Below are 24397 nucleotides of genomic sequence, written 5' to 3'. Positions count from 1 at the left end.
CATCCTGTTTTAGGAATGTTAAAATTGTTAAAAACTTTCTTAGAAACTCCCTCCAGTTTCTTTGTTGCCACTAGAATGCTTGTGTCTATGGTTTTGTGTGTGTGTGTGTGTGTGTGTGTGTGTGTGTGTGTGTGTGAGATTGTGTGGGTAAGAGTCTTGCTAAGTTACCCAAGCCAGTTTCGAACAAGGGTTCCTCCTGCCTTAGCCTCTTAGTAGCTGGGATTATAGGCACAAAGCACTGGGCTGGGCTTGATGTACTTTTTTTTTTTTTTTTTTTCATCTTTAAAATCATCTTAGGCTTGATATATTTTTCCTTCAGTAAAATCACCCTGAATCTGATCAGGACACTAGGTCCAGGAATCTGAGTTGCTAGTTCAACATATTTGAATTTGTAAGAAAGATTTCCTTCAGCTGGTTAAGGTTGCTATTAATCCATGTTATTATTGTTCATTTTAGATAAGCATAGGATGTAGAGAAAATAAAGGGAGACCTTTGGACAAAGGCAAAAGATCTCTGATACTGGGTGACTCTTAAGAATGGCCACTCATTAATTCCTCTGGGCTAAGCTGGAATAGTTCAGAGAAAGAGGAAGGAAGAAAAAAAGAAGGAATTCATTACTTGAAATCTTGCCCAAGATGGCTGTTCTACTATAATCATGCACCTTCCACTGAAAAAGGCATGGAAATATGACTCCAGTTGTTAACGGAAATCTATCCTTTCTATCAGACATGACTTTTTCTATTTGAGTTTCAAAGCGCAGACTCCAAATAATCTTGAGAATTGTACATTATCTGCAGGGAAAAATTTCAGATCTTACCTTCTCCTAATGTATAAGTAAAAACTTTTTTTATTAAAAACTTTATTTATTAAAAGAAATGGGAGGAGGAAGCGGAGAAAGGACAGAGGAACAGAAGGAGTCACTTATCAAACTTGGCCCAGAGGATGCCACTAGCATCACCTTTCCAGCACCAGGAAGTCTCCATGTGTTACAGCTCGCTCCATGATTCTCAGAAGTGGTGTCTATAGTATCCAATTTTCTGCTGAGTTTACAGTTCAGTGCACTGATTCCCAGGTTCTTTGAAGGAGGAGAGCTCCCAGAGGCTATTATCTTGCAGCAGTGGCTCAATGTCCTCATCACTGCCTCATTCTGGGGTATTGGGTAGGCTGCTGCTGATGTTGTTGCTATGTTTTTGAACTCCACTGGCTTTCCCATATTCAGGGATGAATAAGGCAACCAGAAAAGACATAAAAACTATACATGCTCCAAATAAAAACGGTGGGCCTGGGATGACAGCTCCCTCTAGGACATCGTTGTTAGAATTCAATTCTGGGCCCAATTCGGTCAGTTCTACATGGAAAATGTAGAATTTAGGCAGTGCTGGCCCCAGGACATTGTATAGTCTCTTATTGTAGTTATGATCCCCTGGGCAACTTCTTGCTGATCTGACTTTGCCGGCTGAGAGACAACAGCATGTACTGCCTGGAATGTGACGCTGGACATGACAGCCACTGTCCCTGCTGCCCACTGATGAAGTGGCCTGATGACAGGCATGAGATTCAAAACCATACCAGGCCAACTGGAAGCCCAAGCCAAGAAGGACAGTATTTTTTTTTTATATAACTTTATTTATTTTTTTATGTGATGCTGAGGATCGAACCCAGTGCCTCACACATGCTGGGCAAGCATTCTATGACTGAGCCACAACCCCAGCCCAAGAACAGTATTCTTATTCCTCAGTGATCTCATCCAAATGCTAAGAAAGACCATCTGAGCCACAATAGACAGAATTCCTACCAATCCAAAGCTTATGACCTGCCTGAGATAGAGAAAAAAAAACTTGAATACTGTCTAGCTTCGGGAAGATATGAAAGAAACATGGTGATGCAGATTAATGAGACAGTAGAATCTTTTCCAACTTTCTTTAATGATGCAAAAGGGTCTGCTTGTTTCCAAGAAATCTGAGCTCCTCAGGAAACTGGTCTCAATTTCTCTGGCAAAGATTCTGAAGCAGACACCAAGAGGAAACAGTCGTCCAGAAGAGCCATCACTGTGGCCACCAGCACAACAAGGCTGTCTCCATAAGTAGCTCCAATGGCTAGGCTGCTGACCAGACTAGCTGCAAAAGTGGCTGAGACCCATCCATAAGCAGTACTTTGCTTGTGCTCCTGAGTGACATCAGCTACAAAGGTAGATATCACAGAGAACGTGACTGAGAAGACTCCAGACATGGAAATCATCGCAAAATCCCACCATGGACTAATCCTAATCAGTGGGATAGGGAAGACGGTAGAGAATACAGTGTCAAGGAGGAAAGTCTTCCTCCCCCACCTGTAGGAGAGGGCGCCTATGAGCCGGGCACTCAGAAAAGAGAGTAGGCCTTTTACACCTTGAGTGGACCTTTCGTGAGGAATACGTGTTGAGGAAATGTTTCATGCAGAAGAGTCAACACTGGAGTTGTTAACAGGGCCCCTGGGGAAAAAAAAAAAATTCAAGGAAGATGACAACAGCAACCTGGTGAACACTTGGTTGGCCAAAGCCTTGCAGCCAGCTGCTGCTCAGGGCCTGCGCGCCGCCCTTCTCCAGCTCGGTTCCAGCATCGGGCTGCGAGGCCGCCTTCCACTCCAGCAGCGGTGTTCACGCGGCGGCCGTGCCCGCGCTGGCCCGGGGCTTTCCGGGACGTCCGGGACCACCGCGACGCCGAGGGAGTAGCGCGAAACCGTGCCTTCAAGGGCTCCNTAGTCCCAGATACTTAGGGGGCTGAGGCAGGAGGATGGCTTGAGTCCAGGAGTTTGAGGTCAGCCTGGGCAACATGGCAATACCTTAAAATCTCCAAAAAAAAAAAAAAAAAAAGAAAGAAAGAAAGAAAGAAAGAAAAAAGAAAAAAGAAAGAAAAGAAGAAACTTTTATTACCTACATGTATATTTTTCTGGTATTCTTCCTTCCTTTGTGCAGATCTGAATTTCTGTCTGGTATCATTGTCCTCTCATTGAAAGACTTTCAGGTTAACATTTCCTATAATATATGTATATTTGCTGATGAAGGGTTCCTTCAATTTTTGCATGTCTGGAAAAACAAATCTTTATTTCAGCTTTGTTTTGGGATGTTATTTTCCCTAAATATGGAATTATAGGTTGACAGTCCCTCTCCGGGGGGGTCTTTAAAGATGTTACAATGTTGTCCTATGGCTTTCCTTGTTTCTGATGAGACATTTGCTGTTTTATCTTTGTTCCTCTGTAAATGATTTTTCTCTGGCTGTTTTTTATCACTGGTTCAAAAGCTATTTGATTATGATGTGTCTTGGTGTAATATTCTTCATGTTTTTTGTGTTTGAGATTAAGATGCTTGGGGGCATGTGTTTTTTATATGTTATATATCTTTATAATATATGTTATAAATTAATTAATCCCAAACACAATAAATATCATGTACAATATATAAAATCATTGTATATAATATATAAACACACACATATATACATATATATATACAATTAGAGCATCTTTTACCTTTGCTTCTTCAATTTATTTTTCTGTATTGTCCCCTTCTTGTCCGGAGAGTCCAGGAACATCTGTTATTAAGCAGTTTGAAATTGTTCCATAGCTCATTGATATTTATTCTTTTTTTATATTTCTCAGTTATATTTTTTGCTGTTTCTTTTGGGATAGTTTCTACTGATGTGTGTTTTAGTCCATTAATTGTTTCTTTTGCAGTGTGTATAATCTGCTATTACTCTCACTCAATTTTTTTTTTAATGGTACTATGGTTTAAACCCAGGGACACATCCCTGGCCCTTTGTATTTTTTATTTTGAGACAGGGTCTCACTAAGTTGCTTAGGGCCTCATTAAGTTGCTGAGGCTGGCCTCAGCTTCCCTAGTTGCTGGGATTTTTAGGCATGTACTACTGTACCCAGCTCCAAGGTACTTTCATTTTTTAAATATTTATTTTTTAGCTTTTAGGTGAACACAATATCTTTATTTTTATGTGGTGCTGAGGATCGAACCCAGTGCCTCATGCATGCCAGGTGAGTGCACTACTACTTGAGCCATATCCCCAGCCCCTCCAATGTACTTTCTATCTCGACACTTTATTTTTAATTTCTACAAGTTCAGTTTGCTTTGTTTTTGTTTTGTTTTGTTTTTTGTAATGTCCTTGTCTCTCCTTAAACCTGCTTGTGTTTTCTTCTACCTTCTTGAACATATGGATCATAGTATGGTAGCTATGTTAACATCCTTATCTTCTATTTCAGTCATTTGTCTCCTTTCTGGTTTTGGTTCTGTTGAATGATTTTTCTTCTCCTGACTGTGAGATGTATTTTCCTGCCCTTTTTTTTTTCTGGCATGCCTGCTAAGTTTTGATTGCATGCTGGACAATGTCAGTTTTATATTGTCAATGCTAAATTGTTTAATTCCTTCTTGCTTTTATTTTTTCTCTTTGGTGGAGCTTTGCTCTGGAATGCAATTCAGTTACTTGAAAGCTTAATGTTGGGAGTCACACATCACTTCTGTCTCATTCTGTTAGCTAAAGCAAGTCACAGGGCTAAGTTCTACGGTTGGGGAAATAGAATTCATCTAGGAGCTGGGGAGAGCAGGAAACTAATAAAGTAAAGAACATGGGCACAGGGACTTCACTGGGGGCTGTGCCAGGGTAACAATCTACTACTCTAGCATACCAGTCAACAAAGGAGGTGCTTAATAACATCATTTGCTGTTTGTTTGTTTTGGTATTGACGACTGTACCCAGGGGTGCTTAGCCACATCCCCAGCCTTTTTTTTGTTTTGTTTTGGTTTTTAGTTGTTGTTGAACACAATACCTTTATTTTATTTGTTTATTTTTACATGGTGCTGAAGATCCAACCTAAGATCCTGCACATGCTAGGTGGGCACGCTACAGCTGAGCCACAACACCAGCCCACCCTCAGCCCTTTTTATTTTATTTAGAGACAGGTTTTCTCTGGGTTGCTAAGTAAGGTCTCACTAAGTTTATGAGGCTGGTTTTGAATTTGTAATCCTCCTGCCTCAGCCTCCTGAGCCACTGAGATCGTAGATGTGTGCCACCGCAACCAGCTTACATCATATGCTTTAAATCTATCTTCTGCATTAGAAGACAGTTTATGATAAGGAAAGAACTAGTTTATTTGGGCTCAAGAAACTTCTTGTGGGAGGTTAACTCCTCAAGGCTTTGCACTGAGATATGAGGTGTTGGGATGTGGACTAGAGAAACTGCAGGACTGTTAGTGGCCAGGAGATCATCGTCCATATCCTCTCCAGCTCTTCCAGGAGACGGTGTGATTGTGTGAGGAGAGAGAAAAGAGAAAAAGAGAAGAAAATGGAATGAAATAGTATTAATTCAGAAAATATAGAAAAAAATAATTATTTTCTTCCCATCTGTGAGGCAAAAGGGACTCTGTCAGTTGCATATAACAGAATCCTAACTGCAAATTGGCTCACTTGACTGAAAACATGGGAATCAAATGGGGTATCAGGCATGGCTGCTGTGAGATGCTCAAACAATGCCCTGTTCTCCTCTAGATTGCCTTCTTTCTCAAACAGGCTCTCTTCTCATGAGGGAGGGTGGCTCCCAGAAATTCCTAATGTGTACCTATTGGGTTGGCCATAAAGGAGAGATAGCTTAGCTAAAGCTTAGCTAAAACAAGCTTAAATTCCAGTACTTTTGTGGTGCTGACTGGCCCAGATTCCATCCCTGCTCCTCCCTGAACCATGGCAGGGAAATGAGGTACTCTTATTAACCAGATCTTCTGCCTTATAAGAACTAAGTGAGTGAGAGCAGGAGAAATGTGGTTTCTCATCAGAAAACTGAGGTGTTGTTCCTAGGAGCAAGGGGAGTAGCTGGTAGGAGGCAGAAATAATGGGAGTCCCAGATTGTTTCTCTTTCTTTCTCTCATACACAGCTTGTTACCAATTTCCACTGTGCTGCCTCTGTAGGTTAGGTAGTCAAAATGAAGACAATAACAAGCCCTTGGAGCCCCTGACAATACACTGCTCGTTCTTAGTCATTGAAGCCCTCCTCTGAGCGAACAATTACTTTCTCTGTCCCCAGGAATAACTTACTCTCTTTAACTCAGAAACTGATGTTGTCTCCAGAGGCTGGAAAGGTGGTCTAATTTTAGGTTTTCTGAGGGCACTATAAAATCCCTTTAATGTTTGTTTAATGAAAAAGAGTTTTCTTAAGGACCCATGACTCAAGCAGTTGCATTTATAGCCACTCACTCAGTGCTTTTCTGTCCTGATGGGTTGCAAAGTCCTGTAGATTCCAATTCCTCCATAGCTTTGGTACAAATATTATATTCTTCTTTCCCGCCAGGTGATCAGAATTATGTTACCAGCTGCTTAATTGGGCTCTCTGGACTCTCCCCAGTCCATTGTCTGTACTGCAGCCAGAGTGAGCACTCTAAAATGCAAATACTATCATAAAACTCTTTGCTTAAAATATTTTAATGGCACTCTGCTGTTTTCTGATAAAGCAGCAGCTGTATCAACCAGCCAGTAGTTTCCCAACTGTAGCCTGTTACTTCACTCCTCCTATATTTCGTCTAGAGTGGTTTCTTTATCTAGTTTTTTCCTTTTTGTCCTTCCAAGCTTTGCTGAAGTATCACCACCTTTGAGAAGCCTTCCCTGACCCTGGCCTCTCAGATTGGTTAGATCTTCTTTAATTGGACTTCCATGGCATCCTGCACTTATCAGTGTCTTTAAAATACAAGTTCCGGGGCTGGGATTGTGGCTCAGGGGTAAAGGGCTCCCCTAGCAAGGGTGGGACCCGAGTTTGATCCTCAGCACCACATAAAAATAAAGGAATTGTGTTGTGTCCATCTACACCTTAAAAAAATAAATATTAAAAAAAATACAGGGATCCTTGTCAGTCTAGTTCACTATGGTGGTATCCCTGTGCCTAAAAAAGACCTGGTACATCATAGGATCTGGATAAATCGTTGACAAATGACTAACACCCTAATGGTTTCCCTCAGAGGAAAGGGACTTTGTAGACCAGGATCTGGCAGAGGACTTCGTATGGAGTGCTTAGCCGTCTTTTGAGTGGAAGACAGAGGCATGGAAAGTGGCCAGCTGAACAATTCAGCTCACCTTGCAGACGGCTGGCAACTGATAGTAGGAAATTGCTTTAGAGTCTGCCTATGTAGCTATCCATCTATGTGATTGACCACAATGGTGCTTTTGAAGCTGACCTCTCAAAGAATATTTCATGTCATGTTTCCTGAATGCTCATGACATATTGTAATAAAACTTCAAATAATGAACTAGAGCCCACAAGGAGCTGGAATTATGGTGGTGAGTCTTCATTTAGAAAAGAGACGTAATTCACCAGAGAATAGGACTAGGAACTATGTTAAGGTCAGAACACTTTGGGGTTGATTTATCACACTCTTCATTTCTGTAGAACTCCATAATGAAAATTTATTGCTAGCTATGAAGTATGGCAAGAACTTAAACCATCAATCGCAGAATCAGTTACTCACAACATACTTGTGAAAGCAAAGAAAATGGACTAAAACATTTAATAAAGATTTTAATAAACCATTGGTTGCATAAAAAAGTATTTGTTTGCTGAATTAGCATTTGGATTCACTAAAAGACTACTATAAATGATTTTGATGCTGGACCTGCAAATGAATGGACAAAAATGGAAGTTTTCTGGCTTCTTCACATTCATACCTCAGGCTAAGTAAGATCAGGTTTGGAACTGACCATAAAAATTTGGATTTCTTTATATTGTTGCTGATATGAGCTATAGGGGCTCTTTTATTTCAGTCATCATTTTCTTCTGTTAGTGTGAACCAGAAATCTTAATTTGGGGGTAGGGTTGTACCAGGGCTTGAACTCAGGGGCACTTGACCACTGAGCCACATCCCCAGCCCTGTTTTGTATTTTATTTAGAGACAGGATCTTGCTGAGTTGCTTAGCCCCTCACTGTTGCTGAGGCTGACTTTGAATTTGAGATTCTCCTGCCTCAGCCTCCAGAGCTGCTGGGATTACAGGCATGTGCCACCATGCCTAGTCAAAGCTTAATATTTTATTGAGAGGGCACAATAAGTAGAAATAGTTATATTGGCCCAATGTTTAAAAATTAGATTAAAGATTGTCTCGTCAGTGATGAACATGCACTGACAAGGTGAACTGGGTTCTAAAGAGCTGGCTGCAACATTAAACTAAGAAAACTGCAAAAAAGCATAGGACACAGAAGTAATTTTCATATGGAGGGTAGGATGGCTCAGCAACCTTAAGGGTCAAGCTGAAAAAGAGAGCCTGCACCCAGAATCTTTTTATTTTTATAGGGGGACACACAAGGAGTTTCAATAGAATGTTCTTCATCAAATAAGGCAGGGGATAAGGTTTCAAAGGGGGGTTGTCCAATCCCATTGGGTAACGCCTAAGTCCAGGCCTAGAGCAAATTTCTTTGCCAAGCAAAGGTGGAGGCACTTGCATTGCACAGCGTAAGGCGAGCAGTGCCAGACCAACACCCCCTTACTCAAGGCTGAGAGAGGATGCTCAGCTTGTGGGTGGGCGGCCTTCCACAAGCTGAATGACTTTAGAGTGTCTATTAGTTACAGACCTGTTACTCTATACTTTTGTTTACATTCAAGGCAATATTGAAAGAAACACTTGTTCTTTAGATATCTAATTCAAACACACTAACATGAATGGTCCTGTCAAAGGCATCAGTTGGGCAGACGGCTAAAGAAAACACTATCTTCAGGGAATATATATATATTTTCAGTGCTGGGGATTAAACCAGGGTGCTCTACCACTGAGTCATACCCCCAGCCCTTTTCATTTTTTATTTTGAGACAAGTCTTGCTAAATTGCCCAGGCTGGCCTGGAACTTACAATCTTCTTGCCTCCACCTCACAGATGTGCACAGGCTTTAGGGAACTCTTGATAAAGTATGCATATTTATTGTAGAAAATTCCTCTTTTATTAATAATAGCAATGATTTCTTGATTGTCTAGTAGGTGCAGGCAGAGTGCCAAATCCAGTACCTCATTTAATCCTAATAAATCATATTCAGTCCACGGATGATTAAAAAAAATTCTTGCTGATAAAGGTTAAGTAAGTTGTGTAAGATTAAACTGCTAATATGTGATAAAATTTGAAATGGCTCTTCCTATTACCCCATATTGCCTTTTGAGAAAAATGAAAATTAAATAAGTGTGGCCATCAGCCACTCCTAAAGAGAAAAAAAGTCTGGAGCGAAACCATTTAAATAAATGTGACAAGATATATCTAAAATTAAACAGTGCATTGAAGGGTGTGATTTGTTCTGCTATAGAGAAACTATTCCCAGACAGTCTAGATGATGTCTCTAATCAATATGCTCAGTGAGGGAAAGATATTCCATTTTCTGAAAAAGATCCCACACATTTCAGCTGCAAATAGTTAATTAGTCATTTCATAGCCAGAAAGAGAAGAGTAATCCTTTAATGTCCATATGGCATAAGTTTCCCAAGCTTATTTTTGCATTCCCTACAGTCCTTTAAATCCTAGCCTGAAAAGATCACTTGGGGATGCAAAAAAAAAAAAAAAAGTTACCGTGTACATTCTATCAGGACACATGTCCAGCCCCTCTTTTCCCAGTCCTTGTCAGACAGACATGGCTTTTAGCATGGTAGCCTATTTCTTTAAATAATAAATTCAGATAACAAGAAACTTAGTGTTGGCAATTAGAGTGAAAATATTTTAAGTGTGATCATAATATTGTGGTTATAATATTAAAAATAATTCTCTTTTAGAGTTATATGATAAAATATCTATTGCTAAATGATATGATGCCCTAGATTTTTAAAAAAAAAACTTTATTTTATTTATTCATTTTTATGTGGTGCTGAGGATTGAACCCAGGGCCTCACACGTGTGAGGCGAGCGCTGAGTCATGGATGCACAAAATGTGAAATGGCTATTCAATGGAATACAACTGAGCAAGGAAAAGGAATGAACTACTGGTATATGTTACAACTTGGATGAACTTCAAAATCATTACACTGAGTAAAAGGTACCACATTCCAAAGATCATGTTATAGTGATTCAAGTTATATGACATGTTCACAAAAAGAAAATTTACACAGACAAAAAGTAAGTGATCATTTTCCTGATTGAATCTAATCATAGTGTCTTTATCTTCTGGTCCACACCTCCTCAGTGGTCAGTTTCTTCAAATATTCCTGTCTCCTAATCGTTCTCAACAGCATCTTATAAAAAAAAGATATAAGCCTACTTTAAGTCTACTTCCCCTTTAGATACCAGCCTGCCCCTTTCCTACTCTACTAATGTTGAAAGAGCTGTCTGCATGCACTGCTTCATTTTCCTCACATCCCATCATCCCTTAACCTGTTGTGGTCTGGATTTTGCCTCCTGGCCAAGATTGGTCTTGCTAAATGCATCAGTTTCTTCTTTCTTTGTTAAACCCAATCGGCATTCTCAGTTTTTAACATGTGCAACTTTTCTGTAAATTTTCCAACTGTTTCCTGTTCTTTCCTTGAAACATTCTCTTCCATTAGCTTCTACAATACTTCCCTCTTTTGGTTTACCACATATTTTATGGTCATTTCTTTGGAGTTTTCTATCATTCTCTCTCTCTCTCTCTCTCTCTCTCTCTCTCTCTCTCTCTCTCTCTCTCATACTGGGGATTGACCCCAGGGATGCTCTACCACTGAGCTACATCTCCAGTCTTTTTTATTTGGAGAAACCCAATAAGGTCTCGCTAACTTGCCCAGGCTGGGTTTGAACTTTCGATCCTCCTGCCTTAGCTTTCAGAGTAGATGCAATCACAGGCATGCAGCACCATGCCCAGCATTTCTATTCCTTAACATGTTGTTCTCCACCATTTTGTCTTTTGTCTCATTTCTCCTCTCACCTCTCCAAGCATTCCCAAGAGTCATCTCATCCTCTTCCACAGCTTCTCTTGCCACTTGTTCTTGTGCCCACCAACCCCACTCTCCAATAATCTCTACCTTCAGCTCACACGTATTGCGTTTAAAACCTGTATTGAGTCTAAAACCCACATTCTCTAACTACTTACTGATCTATTCTTTGTGGGCATCCCACAGCCACCTTTAACTCCACCTGTCCAAATGTAACTATTCGTTATTCCTTGAAAAGCCTCCCCATATCCATTGTTCTTTATCACTCTGAAACACCTCCTTTCAGGAGCCCAGGCTGGAAACCAGAAGTCATTATTTTAACTCCTCTCTCCTTTTACTTCTCATACTGCGTCAGTCATGAAGTCCTGGGATTTCTCCTTCCCGTATATGTCAGGTCTGTTATCTCTTGGCGTAGTCTGACCAGGCTGCGGTAACAAAATAGTATAAACGAGGTCTCTTATAAACAACTGAAACTTATTTCTCACAGTTCCAGAGACTGGCAAGTCCAAGATCAAGGAGTCGGCAGATTCTCCTATCTATTAAGGGCTCATTTCCTAGTTCACAGAAGGGGCTTTCTTATTGCATCCTCACAGGGTGGAGGAGGTGAAGCAGGCTCTTCAGTCTCCTCCTCCTTCTTCCTCCTCCTCCTCATCCTTGTGCTTTTCTTCTTTTTGGTAAGGGCACTAATCTCTTTCTTGAGTGTCTCATCCTCATGACCTAATCACCTCCAAAAGCCCCCATCTCCTAATAATATCACCTAAAGGGTCAGGATTTCAATATATAAATTTCCGGAGGACATAAGCATCCTGGCTACAGCACCTCTCTCCATCTTACTGTTACTGTATGGTTAGCCCTTCATTGTCTTTTTCTCTTGCTCCTTCTTTAATTTTACTTGTATAAGAACACAACATGGTTGCCAAAGAAGGATTTGCAGGTTCTTGCATGGTCACTAGGGTCTTTGTGATTAGTAAAGTTCTGAGGGGGCGACTTGGTGAATATTGTCTTTTTTCAGAATTCAGGGATCCCATAGCTACAAGATTTGAGATGGCAGTGAAGATAGATTCAGCAGAGTTGTCCAATTAGTAGTGCAGTTCCTGGCAGAAGTATGACAGCTATTGATATCAGTCACCGGTAGCAGTTTCTTAGGCACAAGAGCAGTTAGGTTACGTGGGTTCATTTAGGGACAAGAGTAAGATGCACCCCCTAGTGAGACCCAGCACTCTGTTACCCTGCAAAGAGAGCATTACCTGGCTTGTTGATCTTGTTTTCCCAGTAGTTTCATCTCACAGGACTTAAGGCAGCTTGGTCAGAATGATGATATCAGGGATGGCAGTTTGATTTCCTTGAGGCCTTTAGACTGCCTGATCAACCCAATGGCTACGAACAACTTTAGCCTGGATCATGCACTGCCCAAGTTTGTTGCAAAATGAGGAAGGTCATCAGGGCCTAGAGGGAATGCCCTAGGAGGGAGTAAAAAAACTCAGACTTTTTGATGGGCAGGAAGAGATCTCCTCCTGCCTGATAGCACAACTTGTATACCAAGACCCATCCCTTGTTTTAGGCCTTTCCTCTGAGGCTCTGTCCATCACTGCCAAAGGCTTCTGTACGCTGCCCCCATCTGGCTCTGTAGTCCTTTCCAGGGCATCAGAGTCCAATGAAAAGATCAGTGTCCTTGTCTGCTATTTGGTGTGTTCTCTAAAAAGCAAAAGCCTTTGTCATTACCTTCCTATGCCACTGCGACTGCTTTCTTGCTAATTTTCCTATTTGTTATTCTGTCACTTCACATTTCTCACCTACTTTTCTGTTTCTTCACATTGCTGCCCAAGATATCTTCCTAAAACCCAACTCTGATCATGTCATTTCCTCCCTAAAATTAATAACCATCAGGATGAGTTTCAGATGAACTCCAGATTTCTGGACCTGATCCATGCTCACCTCTGGTCTTACTATTTCCCACTTAGAAATCTGCTCAGTTCTTACTGGCGGTGAGCAGGCCCCTCGATGTCTGTTCTTTTTTAGTTCCCTGCTGTGAATCAGCACACTGCTCCCTGTCCTTATCAGGGAGTTCCTTCGGGACTCAGTTCAGATGCTGCTGTGGTTGAGATGTCTTCATTAGTCCTCCTGTTGGTACTCGGTGCCCCTCTTTTGGGTTCTCTTCACCTTCTGCACAGACCTGTTATTGTTTTGCAATTTCCCCTTTCTCTTGCTTATCTCCCCTTGGACTGCAAGATCTTTGAGTCTAGGAATGGCATTTGAATGTTCAGTTCCCAGAGCTGAACATAGCAAGTCTTCAACACATTTTAAAATATGAATCAAGGATGTATGGAAAAATGAACAAATGAAGGATGTAATGAATGAATAAAGCAGAGCCTATATTTCCCCCCTTTGTTTATACTGGCTCATGAAGACAAGCTAAGTTATCTTCAAAGAAAACTCCAGACTTGTTGCCCTAAATTACTGTTGCATACTCAAATGCCTCCAGAGAAGGTCATTATGTTGAGGTTTGTACTAGTAAATGCGGAGGGAGCAAGGTCCCTTGATCTTTCCTTTGTTCTGAACTTTAACAGACTGTTGGCAGCCAGTTTACAAAAACAATCAGCATCTGAGTCTCAGACCCAGAGATAGATACTTTGGTTTTGGGGGTTATTACTCACTCCTGCATACAGGCAAAGGCAATCAGGAAGAAAACTGACAAGAAGTGAGCTATTTCAATGGGTACCATGTTGAGGAACGCTGTGTCCTTTCTGGCTGTGGTTTCCATTTGCACTTACCTATCGACATACACCACTGGGCAAATACATCATTAAGCATATCATCCTAGGATAGCATTTCTAATTTTATCACTTAATTATGATTCAGTGTTTATTTCTAGTTTGCTAAACAGGATATGGAAAAAAATGTCAAACTAAATAAAGTTGGCAGATGCTTTGCTTTTATTGCATAAACAACTGATTTTTTTTCCCTTAAGTATAATTTGATTTTTTCTGGAAAAGTTCAAACATGATTTGACAGTATTCAGGAATTTGAAAATATGTAGGAAAAAACACGTTATTAACTTTTTCCCTTGGGAAAAACATTCATTGTATACAAAAATATATACAATAAAATGTGTTCGTTTACTAACACATACCAGCACTCATCTCCTTGAATACCTCTCCTAAAAGTTTATCACTCTAACCTTTTGGGTATTTTCTGTGTATAAGTGTGCGCATACACATGCACACACATTATTGACAAATATGTGATAATTGGTTCTGACACTTTTTTGTTTACTTAACATACCTTAGAAATTGAATTAAGTCTGTACATAAACATTCACCTTTCCCCTATTATTTATTTATTTTGGGTGCTGAGGATTGAACTCAGAGCCTTAAGCCTTCCACTGAGCTACACTCCCAGCCCTCCCTTTATAACAGATATAGTTTTTTGGCGGGGAGGGGGTACTGGGGATTGAACTCAAAGGCACTCAACCACTGAGCCACATCCCCAGCCCTATTTTGTATTTTATTTAGAGACAGGGTTTCACTGAGTTGCTTAGTGCCTCACTTTTGCTGAGGCTGGCTTTGAACTTGCCTCCTGAGCCACTGGGATTACAGGCATGTGCCACCATGCCTGGCTTATAATAGATATAGTTTTAATGTTTTTTCAGGAATGTGTCATTTTTTCAGCAGTGCACTTTTAGTGACAGATTATTTTTAGTTCTTTCCAATTGTCAAAAGTTACAATAAACATTTTTTAGTATGTGTGTATCTCTTTATGTACGTATTTACTTGGGCAAGTATATCTATATAGAAAAAATTTCTAGATGTGGAATTTCTGGATCGAAAGATATATTGTATTGATATAATGTATATATTATATGTAATATGTTGTATACTTATATATAATATATGAATATACAAATAAACTTTGGGCAGCCCAAAAGTTTTATCAGTTTATAATCCTACCAATAGTAAATAAAAGTGCCCATTTTTCTGACTTTCCCAAACATTATTCTTTTAAATCTTGACTCATTTGATAGGTGGAAAATATATCACATTATTATTATTTTTTAAATATTTATTTTTTAGTTATAGGTGGACACAATGTCTTTATTTTACTTTATGTGGTGCTGAGGATTGAACCCAGTGCCTCATGCACGACAGGCAGGTGCTCTACCTCTGAGCCACAACCCCAGCCCCCACATTATTATTTGAATGTAACTTCTATAACTATGGCTACCACTGACTATCTTCTCATGGGATTATTTTATATGATATTATAAAATAACAAGTAACATGAGTTACTTGTCTTCTTATTGGTGATAACACCAGAATTTCTATATGGGAAGAGCTTAAATAAGCAATCTTATTGGAAAGGATAAAGCTAAGGAAATTGCTTTGAAATTGTGGTTGCACAGAACTTTATACAAAATTGAGAAAAAACTATATTGTCCGGACAGCTGATGTAAATAGCCTCTTCATTCGCTGGACTCACTATTATTTCACTATGACTTCTTATTTGATTTAAAAGAGTTCCTTATTTACTAAATAAATTAGCCCTTTTGATGTCAAGTTTGTTACAAACTTTTTTTTTTTTTTTGGTTCTTCTTTCAACTCTATTTAAAGTAATTTTTACCCTTTAGAAATTAATTTTTATGTGAACTAATTTATTATTCTGGAATAACTGTCATATTCATACAATGCAAGATTGTGTAAAATTATTTTTTCTGGAACTTTTGTCTTATATATTTATATTTAAATTTCACTTGGATTTTACTTTTGATAAAAAAGAATACAGAAATCCAGCTTTTTGTTTTTATTTTTATTTTTTAATGGTTAGCTGGTTGTGGGAGATAGTTATAATTTTAAAACATTATATTCTAAATTTTTTTCTATCAAACTCTCACTAGAGGAAAATAATCCAGTGAACTTCCTTTTCTTGTAATTTACCCAGAATTTATTTTTGTTGCTTTGCAATATTTTGATGAAGACCTTCTTTTTTTTAGAGAGAGAGACAGAGAGAGAGAGAGAGAGAATTTTTTAATATTTATTTTTTAGTTATCGGCAGACACAACATCTTTGTTTGTATGTGGTGCTGAGGATCGAACCTGGGCCACACACACGCCAGGCGAGCGCGCTACCGCTTGAGCCACATCCCCAGCCCCAAGACCTTCTTTTTCCAATATTTATTTCAGTTCAGAATACATCTTAAACTAAATGGTGTTAAAATACAGTGATGTCAGAGGAGAATAAAATACAAAATGATTATCTAATACAATGCTCAGCATGAAGTCTAATTTATTGTCACCAACAGAAGATAATTCTTTGAAAGCAAAAGCAATGGACTGAATGTTTGTGTCCTCCTCCAAATCCTAACCCCCAATGTGATGGTTTTAGAAATTAGGGCCTTTCAGAGGTAATTTGGGTTAGTTCCCTTATCAAAGGGATCCCAGGAACTAGCTTGCCATTTCTGTGAAAAGGTGGCCATCTATGAACAGGACCCTCACCAGGCAAGCTCAGCTGATGCTTTGATCTTAGAGTTCTCAGCCTCCAGAACTGTGAGAAATAAATTTGTCTTGGTTATAAGCCACCCAATCTCTTATATTTTTTTATTTTAGCAGGCTGAATAGACTAACGAAGCAAGTTTCAATTTGTGTGTGTGTGTGCATGGGTGTCTGTATTATTCAGCAAACTTGCCCCAAAGAAACAATTATCTAACTACTATATTTAAATATAACTACTATATTTAGGTATATTTAGGTGATATTACTCTTTTTAAAAAATTAAGAAAATGCAGTTGTTTTTAAGTATGAGGTTCTTAAAGGTGGAGAACACGTTTTAATCACCATTATTATGGTACTAAATAATTAATTTTGAATAAGTAGATACATTTTAGACTGTAGAGTATATATCTTAAAAGACGTGTTTGTGATCATTCAAATTGGATTTGTAATTTTAAAACATTGAAGTAAGTTTCAACCTATGATTGGAGAATTTATTCTATATATTTTTCTCTTTTTATTAAAGAAGAAGGCCAGGTATGGTGGCGCACATCTGTAATACCAGTGATGCAAGAGGCTGAGGCAGGAGGATAGCATGTTCAAGGCCAACCTCAGCAACTTAGAGAGGTCCTAAGCATCTTGTTGAGACCATGTCTCAAAATAAAAAAAAAAATAAATAAAAATAAAAAGGTCTGGGCATGTGGCTTCATGGTAAAAGTCTTTGGGTTCAATCCCCAGTGCCAAAAATAAGATAAAATAAAACAAAAATAAATTAAAAAGAAGAAACCTAGGTCTTATGAAGTCCATAGTTTATATAATGAACCTATTTTTTTAGTTAAAAGATATATCAAGGAGTTAAGGTTGGTAGCACAGTGGTAGAGCATGTGTGCGGCTATGGTTTCCAACCCAAGCACATAAATAATAAAGTCAAAAGATAATATTGTACTTGGATACAGAAGGACCCAGCCAAAGGAATGTTCCTAGTTATTAAATGAATCACAACTAAGGTAGATTAGTCAAGTCAGCCCTCTACTCTGTTGAGTATTAGGAATGAACAACTTAGGTCATTAACAGACAAGGCTGTCTTCTGCACCTTCATTCTTAATGGAGAAGGACCATGGGAGAAGTGTGCAGAGATATGCAGAATCAGTTAGAGCCCTGGTCACCTGAAGCTTCTGAACTCGGCATTAATTTTTTTCCCTCAGATGATGCCTTAAGGCTTTACCGGACACCTCTGGCCCTCTCCCAAAATGGAAAGTTGGGACAAATCCACAGTCTTGGTTTAGGATACTTCATTACTATTACTTGTGCTTAAGCCACATCAGTTCCAGGCGAAGGAAGTTATGCACTGGTTGATTGGTGTCATTTTCATATCGCCCATTTTGTCCATGCACAGAATAAATGATATTTTTTTTTCCTCTTGCTCTCTTCCTTTTTTATGTGTGTGCTTAATTCAGCTTGATCATGCAGGCAGGAAAATCACAATAGGGTGTACTTTTTTTTTCTTTTTGTCAGCCCACAGAAGGCATTCTAAACAAAACCGTCTTTAGCTTTGGCAAAGTGCAGGCAGTAATTAAGGTGAAGATGTGGGCTTTGTGCTTAAGTTATTAGGAGAGCTTCTTTAATTTGCCTTACCAGTGGGGCTCCGGGTTGGGAGAACAATGTGGTAAGATTTTCGAGTTCTCAGTTTCCTAAAAAAACTTCTCAGGGACATAAAAAACAATTCTCAGTAAGTGCCAACACTTGTTCTATGTTGCTAAATGTTTGTTGATCTTTATATTATATATAAAATGTATATTGTTCTTTATTTTACAAATACCTTTACTCTTCACCCTCTACATTAAAATACAAGAGAAAGGCATTCTATTATCAACTACCATTCCCATATTTGCTTGTCTTTGTGACTTTATTTTTATTACAAAATTGGTACAGGCTCTTGATAAAACATTCAAACAATGCAGAAATGTATAAAGTAAAAATTTAAGTCCTTTTTTTCCCACCCAATTCTACTTTTTTAAGTAGTCACTGATGGATAGTTTGGTGTCCTCTTAGACAATTTTATGAGTATAACACATTTTAAGCAAAACATTTGCTTCATGAAACCCATTTTTTTTTATAGAAAGGAAACAGCACTCCTTTTTTAGTGATTTTTAGTTTGTATTAATTCTAGACTTCTAAGGAAATAAGAATAGTACAAAAACTCCTATATACCTTTTACTTAGATTCTCTCCAACTATTAACATTTTACCCCTTTTATTTTATGATTTTCTTCATTTCTTTATAATACATTTCTTCTTTTCCTTCTCCTACTCCTCTTCTCCTTCTCCTTCTCCTTCTCCTTCTTCTTTTTCTTCTTCGTGCTGGGTATCAAACCCAGAGCCTGTACATGCTAGGCAAGTAGCTCATATCATTGAGATACATCCCTAACCCTCATATTATTTTTTCTTTACCATTTGAAAATAAGTTGGGTTCATGATACCACCTGCCCCCTAAATACTTTAGTGTGCATTTCCCAAGAAGGATATTCTTGGGGATATAGTGCAAATATCAAAAACAGGGAATTAACATTGATAGAATACTACTGTCCACTATACAGATTTTATTCTATTTTTCCAATTGTACCAACATTGTCACTTTTTAATTACATCATCACTTATTGAAAGGAATGTGTCAACAGATAGATGCCTTAACTTTTTTTTTAATACAATTGTTCAAACGAGTGAGCTGACTGACCCCCTCTGCCTTCTGATTATTTCCATGTTTCTCTGCACCTCCCATCCTCTGACTTACACACAGACATGTACAGACATAAACAAACACACACACACACCTTCAGTGGTCCTCCTTAGCATTTTCCTATCTTGCCTTGTTACTTACTCTCTTCACTTCTATTCCCCGGATGCCCTTCCCCTTATTTTTTTTTGTTAGGCAAAATCTCACTCTGCCTTCAAAGCCTCCTGTTTGACAACTTTCCCAGCCCAGCCACTCTCATGGACACTTAGCTGTGCTTTGTTTGTGTTCTTTCAGCTTTCTGCAACAGGCTGCTTTTTAGCATTTCCTATTACACCATCACTTTCCAGATTTCTACCTGAAAGTTATACTGTTTCATGCTCATAGAAATCAGGAACCCAGGGGTCAGAATAGAATTGCTAATAACTGCTGTTTTTTTGTCTCTTTTTCTTTCCTTCCTTCCTCCCTCCCTTCCTTTCTGCCTCCCTTCCATCCTTCCTTCCTTCCCTTTGGTACTGAGGGATTGAACCTAGGGGCACTTAATCATTGAGCCATTTCTCCACTCAGCCCTTTTTATTTTTTATTTTGATTTTGAGACAAGGACTCGCTTAGTTGCTTAAGGCCTCACTTAATTGTGGAGGCTGGCTTTGAACTTGGGATCCTCCTGCTGCAACCTCCCAAGCAGCTGGGATTACAGGCCTGTGCCACTGCCCCCGGCTAAATGCTGATTTAATACTGAGTGGTCTATGAGTCTTTTCTCACAAGTAGATGTAACAAAATGAATAACACACTGACTGCCTTTTTATAAGTTATAAGATTTTCTAAACAATGGGTCATGCTAATGCAAGGGAAAAAAAATGATAGTTTTAGAACCTACCTGAACTGATGACTACAAAACATGGATTAAAAAAAGTCCTAAATAAGTGAAAGGACAGTCTGCCTACATGGGTTGGAAGACTTAGTGTGTGGTTAAGACGGCAGTACTACCCAAACTTGTCTGCAGATTTAGCACATCTCTACAAAATTTCAATATCCCTTTTTTTCTCAGAAATGGAAAAATGATTCTCAAATTCCTGTGGAATTGCAAGGGACTCTGAATAGCCAGAATAATCCTGAAAAAGAACAAAGTTGGAATATCCGTATTTCCTGATTTCAACACTTACTGAAAGACTACAGTAATCAAAATCATATGTTATTGGCATAAATAAAGACACACATACCAGTGGGATAGAATTAAGAATCCAGAAGTAAACCCACATATTAAAGGCCAACTGATTTTTTAAAACTGTGAAAATAATACATATAGAGTTACCATTTAAAAAAGTGTACAGAACTGTGGCATTAAGTACATTCATATTATTGTGCAACCTTCACTATCATCCATCTCTATTTTTTAAAATCTTGTACATCCGAAATGCTATACCCATGAACAGTAATATGGCCAACAGGTTTTGGACAAAGGTGCCATATTCATTCAATGAAGAAAGAAAGTCTCTTCAACAAATAATCCTGGGACAACTAGATTTCCACAGACAAAAGAAAGAGATTGGGCCCCTACTTCACACCGTATATAAAAATTAACTCAAAATGGATTAACTAACCATAAGGGCTAAAACCATAAGACTCTTAGAAGAAACAGGGGTCAATTTTCATAATCTTGCACTTGGCAATGTGTTTTTTTTTTTTTTTTTTTTAATCTGGGGATTGAACCCAGGGCCTTGTACATGCCAGGCAAGAACTCTACCAACTGAGCTATATCACCAGCCCCAGCAATGTGTTCTTAAAAGGACCCCCAAAATACAAGCAAAAAGGAACAAATAGAAAAATTGGATTTTATCAAAATTAGAAAAAAAGATTTTATGCATCAAAGAGTATTATCAAGAAAATGAAAAAAAAATCTGTGGGAATGGGAAAATATTTGTAACTCATGTCTGATAAGTATTTAATATCCAAACTACAAGGAAAACTCCTACAACTTAACAACAAAAAAGACAACTCAATTTTAAAACGAGTAAACGACTTGAATAAACATGTCTCCAAAGAAGATAAGCAAGTGGCCAAGAAGTACATGAAAGTAGATCAGAGGTTACCACCATCTGGAGGTAGGGGAAAATAGGAAGTCATTGCTTAATGGGTACAGAATGTCTGTTAGGTGAGATGAAAAAGAAGATACAGTCATCCCTCAGTACCTTGGGGAACTGGTTCCAGGCCTCCTGTGGATGCCAAAATCTGTGGAAACTCAAGTGTATAAAATGATATAGTATTTGCATATGACTTATACATACCCTTCTATATATTTTAAATAATCTCTAGATGACCTCTAATACCTAATACAATGTAAATGTTATTAAAGTAGTTTTTATACTGTATTGTTTAAGAAATAATAACAAGAAAGTAAGTATGTATGGCTTAGCACAGATACAATTTTTTTAAACATTTTCCATCTGTAGTTGGTTGAATTCATGAAAATGGAAGGCTGCTTGTACACAGTGGTGACGGCTGCATGACATAATACTATTGAATTTTACACTGAAAAAGAGCTACACATACATTGCTTGTGGAACTGCAAATTGGTGCAATCACTATGGATAGCAGTAAGAAGATTCCTCAGAAAACCTGGAATGGTACCACCATTTGACCCAGTTATCCCACTCCTCCGTCTATACTCAAAGGACCTAAAGTCAGCATACTACAGTGATGCAGCCACATCAATGTTTATAGCAGCTCAATTGACAATAGCTAAACTATGGAACCAACCTAGATACCCTTCAACAGATGAATGGATAAAGAAATTGTTGTATATATACACAATGAAATATTACTCAGGCTTAAAGAAGAATATAATTATGGCATTTGCTGGTAAATGGGTGAAACGGGAAAATATCATGCTAAGTGAAACAAGCCAGTGCCAAAAAAAACAAATGCTGAATGTTTTTTCTGATATGCGAATGTTAATTCACAACAAGGGGCGGGGCTAGGGAAGAATAGAGGTACTTTGAATCAGTCAGAGGGGAGTGAAGGGAGGGTATGGGGTATGGGGAAAGCAGTGACAGACTGAATTGAACATTATTACCTTATGTGCATATATTATTACACCACTGGTGTAACTCTACATTATGTACAACTAGAAGAAAGAGAAGTTATTCTCTATCTATGTATGATGTGTCAAAATGCATTCTACTGTCATATATAACCATTTAGAACAAATAAAATAAAGAGCTAACATGGCATATCTTGTTATATGTATTTTAACACATGGGTAACAACCGTGCAAGCGCACACATGAACTTGTCTCAGACTCTGAGACCCATATGGTTGTTAACAGCTACTTTCCAGAAAAAGCAAATAGAGCAACTGCTGCTAAAGACAGACCCCCAACACCTAAAACCAGAATCAAGGTGAGAGAGAGTGTCCTTCTAAAGCTTGGAGTCTAACACTCTGAGTTTCCAATTTTAGTTTGCATCAGATTCACCTAATCCAACTGGTTTGTCCCCACCCATCAGGATCCCAATTTGTTAGATCTAAGGTCAGTTGGAACATTACTTTTAATAAGTTTCCCAGTTAAGTGTGAAACAAAAGCATGGAAGTATTGTTCTAAAGTACTTGTTAATAGAGTCTGAAAACAGTGACTAGAATTTGGCTTCTGCTATTGGCTGGAACACTCCTGACTGAGAGATTGCATAGAATCTTTGCCCTTTTAATGTGAAACTTGGATTCCTGTTCAACAGTGTCGCCTCCGCTCTCAGCGAGGGCTCTGCATTCCATCTGCACACTTAGTCCTGCCCCCGTCCTGGGGACCAATGGGAGCATCCATCTTCTGCTGACTCAGCGTCAGGTCGCAGTGACTCAGCTCCATGTCGCAGCTGTTCCTCCTGATCTGATCTTGTCACCCAGCTCTGACCTTGCTCCCATTTTCTATCCTAGTTTTGATAATTGGGTCTTTGTTTTTGTCACCAAACCCCTGTCCTTCTCTTGCCAGTTTTCTCAGGGGAGTCTGTCCTTGAATCTTGGTCTCAGGACAAAGGTTTTCCTGCTCTGGCTCAGTATTTTTTAATTGAGAGCATTCATCTTCAAGACTTTGTAAAGCCCCTTTATTCCTTGATCCCTCCTCATTCCCAGGCCTTCCTCTAAATATCAGTACTTAGGTAAATAATCTTTCTTGGGGCTGAGGGTAGAGAGGCATGCTGGAGACCCTGGATTTAATCACCAGCACCACAGAAATAAATAAATAAATACCCTTTCTTTTCTACCCAATCTCTTGGGGTTTGGTGCCATTCCTAGGCCCCCACTTCTGATTCCACTCACCTTCCCACGAACACTTCACCCTGCAGGTCTACCCCAGCGAGCTGCAGGCCAGCGGTGAGGGTACGTGGCCCTGGCCTTATCTTCTCTTGGATTCCCTGGGCCTGGGCTCTTTCCACATGTCTGTTGGAACAACCCTTCACCTCCACTACTTCCTGCTGCTCAAGGAGGGGAAGGGGAAAGCAGCTCATCGTGTGGGCCTCCTCTGTATTCTGGGTGCTATGCCAGGTGCTTTGCAGATGGTATTTAAGGTAATAGATTCCTTACAACTTTTTTTTTTTTTTTTGATATGCATAGGACACAGAAAGACAAGGCAACTTGCCCAAGCTAAGAGCAGTGGTAGATGGCAAGACAAGGTATACACTGAGTTGGGTCTGTAGTTTCTGCTTTTTGGTTTTATCATGCAGGTGGTGTTGGGGGTGGGGGTGGTGTGACAGGTCTGGTCTCCTCTGTTCCTCTTCTGCCCAGTCCCTGTTCTATTCACTCTCCCATGAAGGCAGCATTGGAAGACACCGGGCATCTCTCCTGGTATGGGTATTTGCAATGGGTCTCAGTGCTGGTGTGTGAAGTGCCTTTTCTCACTCGCTTTGTGTTCTCATTTATTGTTGATTCCCTCAGTGGAGGACAAAGTTAAAGGTATTTTTTTTTGGTTGCATATATCCATAATAACTAAACTCCTAACAGCACTTTAAAACAATGGAGGGTCTAAAAAAAAGTCTAGAAAGTATACACTGAAAGCCTGTGATACATAGTTATTGATCAGCAATGTTTTCTAAGGCTTCAGATCTGCTTCATCCCACTGATGACCTGCTTCTCATCTGCTGCATGTAAATACACAGGAGTTCCCAGAATTGAATTTCTAGTTGTCCTATGTTTTCTATGGCTAAAATAAGATGATAAAATTATGATTTTGCAAACCACACAATTTATTGTTAGGCAAAGAGAGTTTTTTTTTCTTTTTCTTTTTCTTCTTTTCGGCAATGTTGGAAAAGG

General features: G+C 39.1%; 1 pseudogene; it reads right to left on the bottom strand.

The window, feature by feature from the left end:
- Window positions 1–377: 377 nt before the first annotated feature.
- Window positions 378–23595, bottom strand: LOC107137747 (annotated as a pseudogene).
- Between the last annotated feature and the right edge of the window lie 802 nt (window positions 23596–24397).

This window comes from Marmota marmota, unplaced genomic scaffold, assembly GCF_001458135.2.
Source record: "Marmota marmota marmota unplaced genomic scaffold, marMar, whole genome shotgun sequence".
Lineage (NCBI taxonomy): Eukaryota > Metazoa > Chordata > Mammalia > Rodentia > Sciuridae > Marmota > Marmota marmota.
Note: the sequence above shows the minus strand (reverse complement) of the source record. Positions and strands in the feature narration are given on the sequence as shown.